This window comes from Canis lupus, chromosome 11 (genome assembly GCF_011100685.1).
Source record: "Canis lupus familiaris isolate Mischka breed German Shepherd chromosome 11, alternate assembly UU_Cfam_GSD_1.0, whole genome shotgun sequence".
In the NCBI taxonomy this organism is placed as follows: domain Eukaryota; kingdom Metazoa; phylum Chordata; class Mammalia; order Carnivora; family Canidae; genus Canis; species Canis lupus.
In genome coordinates this window covers 69,638,200-69,652,999 of record NC_049232.1, presented here as the reverse complement: position 1 = coordinate 69,652,999, position 14,800 = coordinate 69,638,200, and the positions used below count along the sequence as shown (strand labels likewise).

The 14,800-nt window shown below is 39.6% G+C and overlaps 1 long non-coding RNA gene across 1 annotated transcript; it reads right to left on the bottom strand.

Annotated features, from left to right (window-relative positions):
* Positions 1 to 1,525: 1,525 nt before the first annotated feature.
* On the bottom strand, positions 1,526 to 2,686 carry LOC111097962. The gene is made up of 3 exons (XR_005366449.1): positions 2,384 to 2,686; positions 2,170 to 2,227; positions 1,526 to 1,700 (listed from the first exon to the last, which is right to left on the bottom strand). It is a non-coding gene; the product is annotated as an uncharacterized LOC111097962 (long non-coding RNA).
* Between the last annotated feature and the right edge of the window lie 12,114 nt (positions 2,687 to 14,800).

The following is a 14,800-nucleotide window of genomic DNA, read 5'->3' as shown; positions in this document are numbered from 1 at the left end:
CTCCTTTACAAAAGTGTCTTCTTCAGTGTGGCCTCTTCCGTCCCTTTAGATGGGTAGTTTGTTCTGACTATGTTTAGGTGAATTTAGGGAGCATTTAGAATGATTTGATAGTTATCTAATTATGTTTGTGGAATGAGGTGAGCCTAGGTCATCCTACTTTGCCACCATCTTCCTCTCTTCAAAAGAGGAAAACGTTTTATTTATGGTTTTATTTTTTAAAATATTTATTTATTTACTTAGAGAGAGAGTGAGAGAGTGAAAGCAGGGCAAGGCAGAGAAAAAGAAGACAGACTCTCAGGCAGATTCCACACTCAGCAGGGAGCCTGACAGGAGGGCTTCATCGTAGGACCCTGAGATCATGACCTGAGCTGAAATCAGGAGTTGGATGCTTAACTGACTGAGCCACCCAGAGGCCCCAAAACATCATATGTTTTAAAGTCAAACAGACTGAGCTTCAAATATGGCTCCTGATGTTCTAGTCATATGACTTGGTATAAATTTTTTTATATTAAGTTTTTTGTTTTAATTTCAGTATAGTTAACATACAGTGTTATATTAGTTTTAGGTGTACCACGTAGTGATTCAACAGTTCCGTATATTACCTATTCTGATCAAGATAAATGTACCCTTTAATCCCTTCCACCTATTTAACTCATCCCCTACTCACCTCTCTGGTAACCATTTGTTTGTTCTCTATAGTTAAGAGTCTGTTTCTTGGTTTGTCTCACTCTTTTTTTCCTTTGTTTTTTTTGTTTTGTTACTTAAATTCCACATATGAGTGAAATCATATATTTGTCTTTCTCTGACTTATTTCACTTATCTCTATACTCTCTAGATCCATTTATGCTGTTGCAAAGATTTCATTCTTTTTTAAGGCTGAGTAATATTTCATTTTATACACACACACACATATACCACACCTTCTTTACCCATTCATCTGTCAGTGGACATTTGGACCACTTCCATAATTTGGCTATTATAAATAATGCTGTAATAAATATAGGGATGAATGTATCTCTCTGAATCAGTGTTTTTGTATCTTTTTGGTAAATATCAAATGATGGGACTACTGGATTCTATTTTTAACTTTTTGAGGACCCTCCACACTGTTTTCCACAGTGACTGCACCAATTTATATTCTCACCAACACTGCATGAGGGTTTCCCTTTCTCCACATCCTCCTCAACACTTGTTTTTTGTGTTGTTGATTTTAGCCATTCTGACAGGTATAAAGTGTTATCTCGTTGTACTTTTGATTTGCATTTCCCTGATAATCAGTGATGTTGAGCATCTTTTCATGTGTCTATTATCAATCTGTATGTCTTCTTCGGAGAAAGGTCTCTTCATGTCTTCTGCCCATTTTTAATTGGATTATTTGTGGTTTTGTGTCCCATAATAATTGAACTTACCTTTCTGGGTTGGTTTTTTCATCTGTAAAAAGGGGATTAATAATAACAACTGCATAGCTGTTATGATTATTAAATGAGGTAGTATGTATATATAACACTTAACATAGTACCTGGTATAATATAGGTGACATAAATATCAGTCTCCTTCAAATATTCTTCCTTCCACCTCTGTATTGCTGAAGGGTACCTTCCCATAACTCCAGAATAGGAAGATGTTTCTTGACCATTGATATAAAATAGTGTTCTTGGACATGCTCATATCCAGGGATAAACATCAGGCATCTTTTTTAGCTGGAAATTAGAATAGGTTAAGAAATTTATTTTTTATTTATTTGATTTAATTTTTGTAACTAGGACATAGTTGCCTAAGTGTCCATTGATGGACAAATGGATAAGGAAGATGTGATGCAGACACACACACACACACACACACACACACACACAGAACTACTACTAACCCATAATAAAAGATGAGATCATGCCATTTGTGACAACATGGGTGGACCTAAGGGGTAATATGTAAGTGAAATAAGTCAGATTGAGAAAGGTAAATACCATAAGTTAAGAAATTGAACTGAATGGGAATTTAAACAAGTATTAAAACAAACACAAATGTGAATTCCCACTTGGCAGGTATTTGATTAATAAAACATGTGGTTTTAAAGAAATTTCCCAATGTGCTGTGGTCCACTTTAGGCCTTACTGTGTTGCAAACATGCTGGAGGAAAAGTTTGAAAATCAAACACAGGGTAATACCTACCTAGGAGCCCAGCTTGTCACTGGGATTCTTCTGGATGCTGATTTCTCGATTTCCATGCCTGCAATTAAAGAAAAGTCCCTCTGTTTTGCCTACCATTCCTGGCCCTTCATTCCTGAACAGACAGCTGGCCAGTGCCCAGTTCCCCTTTGTTCTAATGAATTTTCCATCTTGCAGCTGACCCTCCCCCACCTCACCACTCACACCCAACACTTACTTTTCCCCTTTTCCAACATTCCAGAAGATTACAGTGTTGACTTGTTCAGCCTTTAGATAAGCTTTGACCACATGAACACTGTCCATAACAGGGCCTGACAGAAGGGGAACCGCCAATCTGTGAGGATTCCTCCTGCCTAGCAGAGCACCAGCTTTCCAACAGAGCAGTATATTTCTTGCAGGTCGCCTTCACATGTCATTAAGATTCAGTCCAAACTCCCAGACATCAGTGCAGACCCATCTCAGTAACTATGATCACCACTGACAGAGCATGCATCAAGTCCCGTCCTTTCGACACAATGAGGTCACCAGAGACTAAAAGAAATGGATGAAAAATACAGTTTAAATCCACTCACACAGACACCTGTCCAGAGCAAGGAGGTTCTGAAATCAGACAGTCAAGCAGCATAGGGATGTGGTGACGAGCTCTGAGTCAGGACCCAGGACTGTACTGTCTCCCATTCGAGCCCCTCATCCCACAGACTAGCTGTGTGGCTTTCAGGAGTCACTTCCTTTCTCTGTGCCTCAGTTTCTCCATTTGTGCAATATAGAAGATAATGAGATAATGCTATCTACTTTGCATGATTATCACAGGGACTGAATGAGTTAACCCTATGAAACATTTCAAAGGTGCTGGCATAGACACAGGTTTGTGTTTATTAATATCTGAAGTTCCTATGAGTTGATGGCTATGTGACTTGGACAGGTTAACAAACCTTTCTGTATCTCAGTTTACACATCTATAGTTTGGGGACCATAGTATTTGCTTCAAGAGATTATTGTAGGAATATAAGTTTTGGTAAGTGGTTACCATGATATTCAGAAAGCAGCAGCAGGAGACACCTGGCTCAGGTGGCTCAGTTGGTTAAGTGTCTGTCTTCGGCTTGGGTGGTGATCCTGGGGTCTTGGGTCAAGCCCCGCATCAGGCTCCCTGCTCAGCAGAGAGTCTGCTTCTCCCTCTCCTCCCAGCTCATTCTCTCTCTTGCTATCTCTATCTCTGTCTCTGTCTCTCCCTCAAACAAATAACTACAAATATTTTAAAAAAGAAAGCAGCAGCTTTTATTAGTCCTAGCAATAATCATCACCACCATGAAGTCAATAATCAGGGTAATAATTGCCTGAGGCAAATGAGGAGTTATTTTAACCATCAAATCATATTTGTAAATTAAGTCTTAGGGATGTGTCATATAGAGAGACAGCTATGGGAAATGAAGACATTGGAGTTGACAAATGAGATTAGAGTTACTAAATCCACCACCCAGCAGGAGCAAGACGACCAGCATGTTCTTTGACTTTGTGTTTCTCTTTCCTCATTGGAATGACTGGAAAAATACCACCTACCTTGCAAGACCGTTGTAGGATTAAATGGGATACTACGTAAAGAACTTGGCACATTGTTAGAGCTCAATAAATGGCAGCTATTCTAAATCAAAGGTCTAAGGCAGAAAAATGACCCATAATTTTTATTAATAGGAATTGAATTTAAAAACAACAACAACAACTCTGATTTATCCTTGTGAGCTTGGCTCCAGCTAAGTTAATGAAGATGGAAGAGAAAAGAGAAATGGGGTTAGGAGGGACTGAGTATACAGAGTGTAGGGAGTTTTGCTGAGGTTAGCTATAAGGAATTTGTGGTTTGATTCAACAGACTTCAGTTTTATGAGGTTTGAGGGCCTTTTTCAAAAGGAAAACCAGATGTATCAATGGAAAGTTCATGCAAACAGTGCTATCTTCAGCAAATGCTGCTTTGAGTCTAATTCTGTTATACTGGCTGGGGTCACAGTGGAGAGAGATCCTGGGGTGTTTTGAAAAACTCACTTGGTTCTATCTTGTGGACCTTCAGTGATGTTCCCAAATGGGTCATGAGAGCAGAACTTTGTAAGCAAAAAGCCTCAGAACCAGAAGCAGAGGAATGATTCCAACGTAGTCCAGAAAGTAATAGGGCTTCCCATCTCAAACTCTTGCTTTGAATCTTAAAGAAAATCAGGTTTCCTTCACCCAGCAGTCCAGCAGAGCCAGACCTAAGGTTTTCCCAGAACAGTCAAATAAGGATGAGTTGCTTCCCTCAGCCCCACACTTGACCCCAAAATATTTGGGGGCAAAAATATTTGACCCCAAGGGTCTGAAAGGTAAAGAAGACTCATGAGACAATAAATAGCATTACATTCAACTTTGCCATCTAGGCTGCAAAGACAACACATTTTCTAGCAGGCTCATCAGACTTAACTGGCAGACCTCATGAAAAGGCTTGGAATTTTAAAATATATGAGGAAAAAACCATCAGAAGATTATGGTATAAATACACATAGCTTGGGTGCCTACTATGAGGCATGGTTCCCCACATTTTCCCCATACTGTCTAATCAAATCATTGTAAGTTAGGCATTATCTCTTTTCATATATCAGGAGCTCTAGTGACTCATTCAAGTCTAGATTTGAATTTCTCAGTCTGTGTTCTTATCATTACAACAGTATTTGTCTATATGTGGCAAGCTTAGTGCTGATAAGATGTGAGACAATTCTCAGTGGTGAGTGGAAAAATATATTCCCATTTCAGTGATTATGAATTGTATGTGTATCAAAATACATAGAAATATTGGAGTTGTGGTTTCATGAAACTAATTGCTTTGGACAAAGAGACTTTTACCAGAAGTCCATTTAAAGAATATTCAGAATTTGAAACAGATATGGAAAAATTTGTAAAGAATGAGCAGAGTGTGGGGAAATGCCGTTCTAGGCCAGGCTGCCCTCTGTCTTTTATAAAGAATGGCCACAGGCTAGAGGAAGCAGGATTTCTCAGAAAGCCCTGGTCAGTTTGTCAGACACCACCACCCCTGTTTGTGCCAACTTATAAAGATTCCACCATCCTTTCTGATCCTAGAGCTGGACATCCAGAATCCATCTCTTTCTCTATCCTCACTAGCAATCTCAGTTAGCTTAGGCTGCTATAACAAAATATCACAGACTGGGTGGCTTGTAACCAGTAGACATTTATTTCTCACAGCTCTGGAGGCTAGAAGTCTGAGGTCAAGTGTCAGCACGGTCAGGTTCTGGTGGGGACCTTCTTCCGGGTTAGGGACTGCCCACTTCTCCCTTTGCCCTCACATGGCCACCCCTTTTATAAGGATGTTAATCCTTTTCACGAGTCTCCACTCTTATGGCCTAATTACCTCCCAAGTCTCTACCTCCTAATACTGTATCACATTGGGGATTAGGATTGCACAGAAGAACCTGAAAGGAAGATACAGACATTCCTTCCATAGTACTGACCAAGTCCTAGGGAGCCTGGTTCCTTCCTCCACACCCATTTCTCCTCAGCATCCATACTGCCTCTAATGCTTCTGTTCATATCCCTTCTCCTCCATCTTACAGTGGCATTTTAACTGGTGTCCCTAACTCTATTCTCACTAGAGTAATCTGGAAAAATCCCCAAATAACCATGCTACTCTCTGTGGCAGGCTGGATAATGCTTCCCCAAAGGTGTCCACACCATAATCCCCAGAACCTACAGATGTGCTACCTTACATAGCAAGAAGAATTTTGTAGATATAATTAAATTAAGGATCTTGAAATGGGAAGATTACCCTGGATTATCTGAGTGATCCCCCTTAACCACATAGGTCCTTATAAGAGGGAAGCAGGAAAGTCAGAGTCAGATAAGGAAATGAGATGAGGGAAGCAGAGGTTGTTGTGATGTGGGGCCATGAGCCAGAGAATGTGGGCAGCCTCTGGAACCAGAAAAAGCAAGGGAACAAGTTCTCCCATAGAGTATCCAGGACAAATACAGCACTGTCTATACATTTTTGACTTCTGATCTCCAGAACTTCAAAATAGCAAATCTGTGTTGTTTTAAGACACAAAATTTGGTGGAATTCATTACAGTAGCGATAGGAAATGAATACACTCTCCTATCTGGAACCCCTCTTCCCTGCAGCCAAAATCTAGCTGCTTCATCATAAAATAGCTCTTCATGATATAGACCTTGCAACTCCTCAATCTTATGTCTTAATCCTCTAATCCCCAAAATAACATGAGTGGCTAATACTGCTTTGTGCTTACTGTACCCCAAACACTAGACCAAATATTTATATATTAATTTATTTATTAAATTATTGAATATACAATAGGGATTGTCATTACCCTCCATCCTACTGATGAGAAAACAAGGACTTGGGATAGTTATGTGATTACCCAATGTCCAGAATTAGTAGTTGTGGAGGAAAGAAGTAAAGTCAGGCCAGTCTAATCTCAGCAGTCGTCAAACATGATGCTGTATCTCAACCTTGTTGTTCTGTGAGGAAGCCCAGTATTTAATATCTCTAAGAAAACATTAGCTAAGAATCAAGCCATGATGTAGGACCAGGAGAAAATGATAAGTTAGAAAATGGTAGACAGGACTCTGAAAGAAAAGGAGCACAAGGACATTAGGAGAAAATAGGAGAAACAAAGCACAGGTGGATGGAGGATGGTGAGGACTGGATGAGCCAACATTGATCTGTGCTTTTTCTTTTGTGGAGCACTAGACATACTTCTAGGAAAGGAGTCAATTCCTAAAGTGGCTATATGAAGGTAAAGAGGTAAGTGGATGCAGTCAGGGCCCCAAGCTACATTCTAGTATCTTCAAGTCCATTGGTCTGCCAATACTTCTTAGTAGCTAGCACTCATCAAAGTTGCTACGACCACTTCCTTCACCTTACTTGAAGGCAATTTAGGGAAGGGGCCAAAATTAACAAAGACTCAGAAAGAAGGCAATATGTCATGGTGATTAAGAAGTTTGCCTCTAAAATCAGCCTGAGATGAGTACCATGGCTGAATTTTTAATTCAGAGTTTTTTGGTTCTAAAACACACGCTCTTAACCAATTAACTCTATGAATATCCCTAAGACAAAACATGTTGACACTGCTAACCTGAATAACATGAATGAAGAAACTTCCTCTTTTATATCCTGGCTCTGTACATAATCAGAATAAGAAATCTGATATATCTATTTGGGGTCAAAAGTACAATGAGCAGCATTTTAAGTCAATGAAGGATACAATCCAAGCCACATTCATATTATGGTCCATTCTGCATATCCAGGCAGGTTTGCCCAACCTTGAGCATGACTCATTTGCTGAAAGAGGCATATATCCACCTCTGACTCAATAGTGGGGAAATAAAGGTAAGACAGCTATTTCCTTAATTGGTCAAAGCCTAAGTAATTGGAAGGGGATGGAAGAGCATTTTTCCAGTCCCATGGATACCAGCAATCTTAGTCTTGTACCTTCATATATATGCCTGTATCCTTGTCTATTACAAGGACAACGGAGTGATCTTTAAATTTCAGATCTACTTGTGGCATAGATTACTAACTTTCCTAAATATCCATTCTCCAGTTCTAGTAGAGTAGTACAAAACCTGATTTCTATGTAGACCCATGGCTGTCCATGTAAAAACATTTTCCAATCTTCTTTGTAGTTGGATAGGGACATGTGGCTAATTCCTGATAATGGAATAAAATCATAGAAGTGTTCTGATGAAGCCTCTGGTGCTCTTCCTTAAGACAGTGATTAAGCTTTTCTACTGTAGTCTGAATGTTTGTGTCCATCCAGAATTCATATGTTGAAATCTTAATGCCCAGTATGATAGTATTAGGAGATGAGGCCTTTGGGGGTGATTGGGTCCTGAGGTGGAGCCTTGTGAATGGTATCATTGCTCCTATAAAAGAGACCCCCTAGAACTTCACAACCCTCTCACCATGTGAAGATACAGCAAGAAGTCAATTGTCTACAATCTGGAAATGGGCCTTTATCATAGTTCGACCATGCTGGCACCCTGAACCTTGGACTTCCAGCCCTCAGAACTGTGAGAAATAAGTGTGTGTTGTTCATAAGTCATCAGTCTCTGGTATTTTATTATAAAAAGCTCCCTTCCTTGTTTATGACTCCTCCCATCTTGCTGCCGAAACTGAGTTTGAAATATGAATTTGAAAGCCACAGATAGTGATGGTTTGGAAAGACCATGAATTCCTGAGAAGAGCCACTATAGCAGTCCTGGACTACATTAACTCCAGACTTTTACATGAAAAATAAACTTCCATTGTTTTAAAACTGGTATTAATTTGGAGTTTTCCATTATTAGCTGTCAAGCCTAATCCTAAATGAAATGGCAGTCCTGTTCCTTTTTTGCTTAAAACCTACCCATGGTTCCCAATTGGCTTCAGGAAAAAACAAACAAACAAAAACCCCCAACCTTTGGCAAAACATTAAAAGTATATTTGATATCATAGTTTAAGCTTCCCACTCATGTTTCAACAAGCCAGCAATAATACCTAAAAATATGTAGCTCCCTAAGGATTCACAATTTCTCCTACCCATCTCTCTACATGTATTGTCAACTTCTGAATGTCAACTGCATTTTGACAGAAAAGTGACACTTCCTTTGATAAACCGTCTCTTACCTTTTGGGCAAATTTGTGTGCACCTTCTACTCTATTCCAATTGTCCCTGAATCTGTCATCTCCCTAACACCACAAAGTAAGGGTTTGTTTGTGTTTCTGGTTCCAACACTAGTCTGTTTTCTCAGAGGGATGGAAAAGCATTATGGGCAACTTTAAAACCACATTTGCTGCCAGGCACATAATAGATGCTGAAAAAGTTCCTTTCAAGTAAATAAATGTGGATCACCCAGCCATCTTCCACCGCTAATCAACTGAGTGCTTCAATATGGCTTTGCTGTTTCCTTTAAACTAAGCCTTTAGAGTCCATCTTGATGTGAATCTAGGCTGTGTCATCTGCAAACTGTGTGGGCAACTTTCTTTCCATTTCTGAGTATCCTTTAAAATACGAGAGTAAAAGACCTTTCTTAGTATTTGGGGACTATTATGCACAACACAGTACATGGACTATTTAGCCTGACCCAATATTAACCCCCAGTAAATGGCATTAATTTTCACTATTCTCTAGGAATAGTGGCTTAGAGAAGTTAGCCCCAAAGCTACCAGGATTCAAAGTAAGAGAGACCATGAAGACTGTGTGTCCAGAAGCCCACCAGAAAGCTAATGGCACAGGCAGCCAGACAGAATGGGACAGATGCTAGGCTGGCATTTTGACATTTGATAAAGCCCTGACTGAGCCACTAGATTGCTATCAGATATTGAGGAAGTCACTTCCATCCCCAAACCTTGGTACCCCCATATCTATAGCTTGAGAATGCTCAGATGATGGCATAGGACCAGAGTGTCCACCATAACTTTGAGCAGCACTTCCTTTGGCTCCATTTCACCATTCTTATACCATCAAACCATACACATTTTGCCCTTAGATGGATTGCTCTGGCCAGTTCCTCAAACCCCCCAACCCCTTACTCACCCACTGTTTTATGGGAAGCAGGATGAGTTGGTTGCACCTTCAGACTTTGACCTGATGACACATGTTTGTGCAGAGTGGGTGATTGGTTTCATATGGCCACATGATCTGGCAGCTGGAGACATCTGCTTACACTTAGCACACAAAGTTTCCATAGTTAGAAGTCAGTGTGCTCCTGGCCGAGCAGAGCTTGGCCCCTCTGGGCTGCCTAAGTGGGGGACTTAGACTTGTTCTGCACTCACACGTCAGGAAGAATCATCTAGACATGGAATAATTGGGGTCAGAATCAGCACTCAGGCATCGCTGGAAGCATAAATTGCCAATGGAAATGGGGCAGTTGGACAGGAAGCAACATATTACACTGATGAAGATGGCTAAGGGAGACTCTGAGGCTGCTTTGTCCCAGAGGAAGTCCAGACCTCGGGGATATTGACCCATATAGAAAGGGACGAGTATCTCAGAAATAGCTTCAGTGTAGCCCATGTTCATCATGGAAAAGGAGTGAACACTTTGTATGATACTTACCACAGACCTGGATTTTTGCTCCAATGCAGTAACATTCATGGGGGAAGGAGCACTCGTCTTGGAATTATTTAAGCCAGGTCTGTTTTCCACATCTTCCACTCATTCTGTGTATCCTTGGGCAAGTCATACTAGTTCTCTGAGGAGCAGCTACATCATCCTCAAATGAAAGCCACTTGGGATCAAATAAGAGCATCAAACAAAATGCTCTGTGCAAGTGTTTTGTCTAATGTGAAATATTATCCAGATCGGGAACTGTTGTTACTATCCAAAGAGTATCTCAAGATTTTAGAGGTGTATATATGGAGAATATATATATATATATATATATATATATATATATATATATATATATAAAACCAGCCAGAATAGAAATTATTCTACAGGTTTCTAAGGAGATGTTTGTCCATTTTTCACATTCAAGGTCTCATCTCCAGGGATACGGGCCACAATCTTACAGAAAAGTCAGTTTTGTTCTCGGAGAGCCATGGTGGTCATAAAGTCCTGCAAAGCCCCTCCTCCTTCCTATCATGGAAGATATTGTGGTCTGCTTTCTCTCCTCTGGAACCAGGGGAACAAATGTGCTTCCCCTTTCACGAGAAACACTTGGAAATATGTGGAAATAGCAACAGGAGAGAAAAGACATAAACTTTACTGCCAAGTAGCCCTGGGTTCACATCCTACTTTTCTCTTCTTTACCTGTGTAACTTTGAGAGTGTTGGGTCACCGGTCACCATGGTCAATCTCAGTGTTCCCATCTATAAAGGGGGATAGCAATACTGAGCAGTGAGGAAATAGTGAAAATGAAGTCAGGTGATGTATGGAGAGTCTATGTATGCCATAGCTTAGAGTGGATCCCCAGGAAATGATATCTGTTAAGCTGTTGCCATATTGCTGTTATCACCTACTTTTGCTCTTAATCCTGTTATGCCTCATAATTAATACATGTAATTCACTGAATGTTCAAATGGACCTTTTCATAGCTAGGTTTGGGTCATTTACAAATCATTTTTAAAGATTTATTTATTCATTTATTTGAGAAAGATATAGAGAGAGCAAGTACACATGCATAGGAGAGCCAAGGGAGAAGGAGAGAAGTAGACTCCCCACTGAGCACGGAGACCCACACGGGGCTCCATCCCACCCTGAGATCATGACCTGAGCACATTCTTCTTTGAGGATGAGCATAATCATCAATGTTTATAAGAAACTGTCCTCAACCACCCTAATCCTATTTGAGATTCTTTCCCCTCCAGTGCCAAAGCATGTGATCTTTACTGCCATTCTGCATTTATTCCACTTTTTTTTTTTTTTAAATTCCTATTTGTTTGTATGCCACTAGACTGTGAGCTTTTGGGGAACAGAAATCATACCTTATTAATCTGTGTGTCATTCATAATATTCCATAAATGGCTTCAGGATAGATGGACAGAAGCATGGATAGATGCATGAGCAGTTTCCAGAACAACAGGTCAAAAGCACACCATCTTTCTTTTCTGAATAATAATTGCATAAGACCCAATAAATCATCTAGAACCCTCTGAAACATCTTGGCCATAGCCTTAAAGAAACTCAAAATGGTTGGAATTGACCTGTAGATTGTCAAATTTAATCCTGAATAGTTTACTTCTCTTGACAGCCATAAAAAAGAACAATTGTGCCTTTTAATTTTTCATTTTATCTAGGCATTCCAAAGATTTAACATGACAAACAGTACCTTCCTACTCACCTTATATTTTAAAGATAATCTTAACCATGTTCAGCATTCTACTCTATATTAAATCTTTTTAAGCAACAGAAAGTTTTTTTTAAAAAAGAAAAAGATATATATATATATAAATAGATAGAGAGAGAGAGAGAGATCTATATCTATATATATATATAGAGAGAGAAAGAGATATCTATCAAGAGAGAGAGAAAGAGAGAGAGAGAGAATGAAATGGAGAGGGAAGGAAATATGGCTTCATCTTCAATCTTTTATGGCAATATATAGTTACCCTGACCCATGGTAGCCAGCTTCAACTTTTGGTTTTCCCCATGAATCTCTGTTGGCTGTTGGTGGGCTCATCAATCTGTGTCACTCTTTTGTAGAAATCTGCTCTGAATGAGGAAAAAGAATGTTCTACTAAAAATGCCATAATAGTCTGTCCAGGTATAACTGATGCATGAAAGGATGAATTTCTTCATATCTCAAACATACATGAACTTCCATCCAGCTAGGCCCTCTCCCTTCGTGAACTCTCTAAAACTAGCAAAAAAATTTTAATCTGAAGTCTCCAAATAATCCTTGCTCACACAGGCTTTTCCTGCTGTCTCTGATCTGGGAAAGGATTTAACCAACAAAGATATAGACACAAAGACATGTAGACATGCACAATAGTCATGGTGTGTTTCAAACTACCCCATGAAGACAATCATGTTGTCTTTAGTTTGAAGTGCTAATTACAAAGCTCTCTCAAAAGCAGAACATAGACATGTTGGTTGCTTCCTCATTAATTCATACCTCTGCTCAAAGAGGTATCCTCTGTATAAGGCACCTTATCTAAAAGATCCCCCTTCATTCTACACCTCTTATCCCTGCTTTAGTTTGCATTATTGCACTTATTGAAGGAAGATCCATGAGAGTGAAAACTTGGACAGTTGTGTTTATTGTCACATATCTTCAGCCTAGAATTCCTAACTCATAGTAGTGAATGCATAGAAAGAGAAATAGAGGTATAGAGAGAGGTAAGAGAACTAAAGATATATATTAAAATATAGATAGATGATAGATAGATAGATGATAGATAGATAGATAGATAGATAGATAGATAGATAGATAGATAATAGATATCCTCATCTGGCTTTGTGCTTTAGTTCTTATAATCTCTGTGGCTGTGGAAAAGAGATTTGATGCCTCTGTGACTCAGTTTCCTCATGTCCATTCCCCCCTAGAACCCATAAGACTCCATATCAGAGGCTAGAAGGAAAGGAAAGGAAAGGCTCAGAGAGATCTGAATGTCCCTAGTCAGCCTGGTTCCTCCTGACCTCATCAGCCTCACCTCTTACTCTGTCCACCATCACCTCATCACACAGACTATCTTTCAGCTCCTGGAACATGCCAACATCTTGCCCACGGTAGAGGCTGGCCTGGGGCAGTCATCACACCTTTTTTTTCACCTGGCATACTCATTTAACAGAGAGTCCTTCCCTCCATATCCTCTTTGAAGACCTCCATTCCCTCATCATTCTCTTTCTCATCACTTTGTATCCTTTCTAACATTATCATTTTGTAGTTAATGTTTTCTCCTCACAAGACTATAGGCACAAAGACAGGAAGCATATAAGTCTTATCCAACTTTTTTGGATCCCAAAGGCTTAGAATCATGCCTGGAATGTAATAGACATTCAATAAATATCTCCTGAAACTAATAAATGTTTCTGAAGATGATCATAACTACTTATAAAAGTCCCTGAAAATTAAAAAAAAAATCATTTAGAATTGATGGGACCATGGAAGTCGCATCCATGGCCAGGAAATTTCTCAGCAGTGTGGCTGGAACATAGCATAGTATATACTTAATAAATACTAGCTGTTATAAATACATTATTCTTATTATCATTATCCTCTCTTCATAAATGTTTCTGAACATTTTATGTTTAGAACATTTGTAAATAGTTACATTTAACTATTCCACTGAAATAATTATGCATGTTTGAAATTTAAAATAGTACCTTAAAAATGGTACCCTCAAAAGTTTTGCTATTTTAGAGCTTGGCTGTCACCAAGAAAGGCATTTTTCTTGATAGAGACTGTGTAACAGAGTAGTTGAGTAAGACCCATACAGACTTTAGGATTTGGCTAGAATTTAATGACTTACCACTTTACCCCGATTTGTGTTGAAATAAGTTTAAGTCAGGCAAAGTGTTATAATGAAATAAGTTTAAGTCAGGCAAAGTGTTATAATCGGAGCTAGCTTTTCTACCCCAAACTGGTGAAAAAAATATTACAAGTAATAGATCTATTCTCATAACCTCCCTCTCCATGCTCAACTGATTAAGCATCAGATCAAATAAGACAGAAGAATAGCAGAAGCAGAAATAACCTGTGAAATGATGTCCCTGGTTCTTTGTCTCTGATTTGGGTTCTGGGAGATGACATTTTAGGATCTCCGTGGTTCTGCATGACTCGGGCTCCCTGGCTGCCAGTACACGAGCCCTGCTTCTGTCTCCTCTCGGTGGTTAACACAGTCTTGGCCCAGCCACTTTGCTCTGCTGACTCACTGGGTCTGACAACTGGCTGAACAAGATCCATATGCTGACCCCAGAAGGTAGCGAGGAGACTGTTCCACTTCCAGGAAAGACCTGTGGCTTTGGGTTGCAGGAGGAGAAGAAGGGCTCAGAGAGATCTGAATTCCCTTGACATTTGACAGCATCAAACTTTCACCATTAGAGGCCAACTCACAGAGTTTTATAAGCAAGTTGTAAAATGGATTCAAGTCTGAAGCAAGTCCTTTATCAACAGAATCTTGCCTCCCTGGAATGTAATTGGTTTCCAAACTTGAAGGGAG